A 2,686-nucleotide genomic window follows, 5' to 3' on the forward strand; every position below is an offset into this window, starting at 1 on the left:
CGCCGCCCCGGCCCCACCGCCCCGCCGCCGCGCCGCGCAGCGCCCCCCGGCGGCCCGGAGGACCCGCGCCCGCCGCCCTCGCCACCGAGAACGGCTCCGGCCGCGCAGAGCGGCCGCGCTCCGCCCCCGCGGAGGGAGGCGGTGTCATGGCGGGCCGTAGCCATGGAGACGGGCGGGAGGCCGGGCCCGCGGTGACTGGGAGCGGGGTCCCGTCACGCGGGGCCGGGGCCTCACCCGCAGGGCTGGGAGCAAACGGCAAAGCGCGCGCGAGGGCCTTAAAACGGGCTCAGCGTGAGCCGCCCAGGTGCCGCTGGCGCTGCCGTGCGTTCGCGTGTGTGTGTGTGTGTGTGTGTGTGTGCGCGCGGGAGGCCCGTGGCGCCTGGGGCCTGCTCGCGTGGCGGTGATACATAGCGCTTCCGTGGCACATTCCTGAGGGGCCCGCTGAAAACGTTTGCTTTTATTTATTTATTTTTATTTTTTTTTGGCTAGGTGGATGTTCTGGTTTAGCTGTCCGAGCGCTCCCAGGCCGGCTCGGGTAAGTGCCCGCTCTGAGGGAAGCCGAAAGGAGGAGACGGGATCAGCGGCGGTGCTGACCGACGTGGGCCACCCTGCCGGGGACCCCTCTGAGCACCCCGCCCGCCGCCCCGGCCTCCTGGGGATGCTGCCGCCCTCCCTACCCGCTCCAGCGGGAAGCTCGGGCCTAACGTCATCCCTGTGAGCTTGGCACTAAAGCCTCCCTGTTGGACTAAAACATGAATTTGTGTTGCTTAGTTTTGTGGAAAAACATATCTGCGCGTTTCTTTCCGCTTCCCTGTTAAACTGCGTGATAGCCCAAAGGTGTAAATTTGGAGTAATTCTGTCAAAACCAATAGAATTATTTCCAATTTACATGATTTCAGAGGAGAATCTGACCTATTGACTAGAGCTATTTGATACAGAGAGTACCAGAGGAAAGGACACACGTTCCTCTATATTGTTGAGAGGCTGCGTCCAATATCCTAATGCCTTCTGGCTTTAGACTCCAACACTTGCCTGTTCTGTAATACGACTCTTGGAAATTGCCTCTAGGAAAAGAGAACTAGAAATCTTGGATCTGTGCTGGCCTTGTGCCTATTATAGATTCCTATTTGAATTAAAGGTGTGTCTTTTAATATTAATTTAAGTCTTTCAGCAATTGTTTTTATATTTCTCAGATGTTACCTTTATTTTTATTACCCTTTTTATTCATGGAAAAATGTTTGCTGCCTAGCAAGCGAATAATAATGTATGTGTTGCTGCAATGAAATCAGCTCTATGAATCCCCTTGGTAATAAGATTAAAGGTGATTTTTATTATGAGACAAAGGATATCAGGCCAAAAATGTCTGGTATTTTTTATTCAGGTTATTTTTTTATTTATTTTCATCATGTCCCTTTTCTGTCAAGAAACAGAAGTGCACAATGACATAAGCTTGACTTTTTCACTCATTTTCTTTGATAGCTTAGCCTACATGTTTAGCAAGGAAGAACAATGTATTAGGATTTTCTGAGATTTTAGGTAGGACGTAAGTAGATGTAGATCATATGCTGGACTTCTGTAGAGATTGACCTCTCCATCTTTTCATAAGATTGTGGTAATGAAATCAGCTGAACAAGAAAGTCTTCAACAATATGAAGACTAAAGAGCTTGTTCTCCGTATGTATATGAATTGTGACAGCTACATGACTGGACATAACATTAATACCAAACAAGTAATATAGCATATCATAACACAAATTCTTTAGATATAGTATGTTGAGAACCTATAATAAATAATAATCAATATGACTCAACATTTAACATTAAAATTCATTCTTTGTAGCACCTGTGCACCCTAATAATGGCCCACAGCCACATTTAGCAAGGTGCAATACAAAACAGACAAGGAGATTATACAGCTTAAGCATAAAGAAATGTCACATCAAGATAAAGTGCAGAAAAAAGAAAAAAAAAAGACTACGGGACCATGGTATTACTCTATTGCATTATGTTACTGTTTGGAAAACAATTTACAACCACATGTGTAACTGCTGTGTCATAACACACAGGATATCTGAGGCAAGGCCTGGCATTTGATCTGTACTTTCAATCTCTCAACAATTTACACAAGCTGAGGACATGCCCCAGAGTATTTTCAGTTTAGTGTTGTCTAAACATAGAGCTTTTACAATTAATTTCCTCAGCTTGTCTTGAAACAGAAACAACCTGAAGATTTTAAACACTGATAGGTATCTGGCTCTATAGCCCTCTTGCAAGGGAGGGGGGTGTGTAGGTCCCGTGATCCTCAGAAATTCTACAGAGAAAGCTGCAAAGCGGTGTTTTTCTCCAAGAAAAAATTTTAAACTGTTCAGCCTTAGAGGGCTGGGCCTTCTGAGCTTTCAGTTTCTACCAAACAACTAATCACAGGTCCACAGTTTCTAGCCTTGTAAGTGCCCATATGCTCCTGGACCATATTTGGGCAACAAAGGTTCTGCAGAACTTGAGAACACTGCAGATCTGATCCTCTCCAAAGCTCTGGCTTTGCTGGAGATGTTGTACTGCACAGGGCCAGCATGTAGTTTTTGCATGGCTCCTAAGCAACCTGAGTAAATAGAACATTTCGCAACCTTAACCACAGTGGTTGCTACACTTTCATCTATAATTATCTTTTGCATCAGAGCTCTCAAGA

This window comes from Apteryx mantelli, chromosome 1, assembly GCF_036417845.1.
Source record: "Apteryx mantelli isolate bAptMan1 chromosome 1, bAptMan1.hap1, whole genome shotgun sequence".
NCBI lineage: Eukaryota > Metazoa > Chordata > Aves > Apterygiformes > Apterygidae > Apteryx > Apteryx mantelli.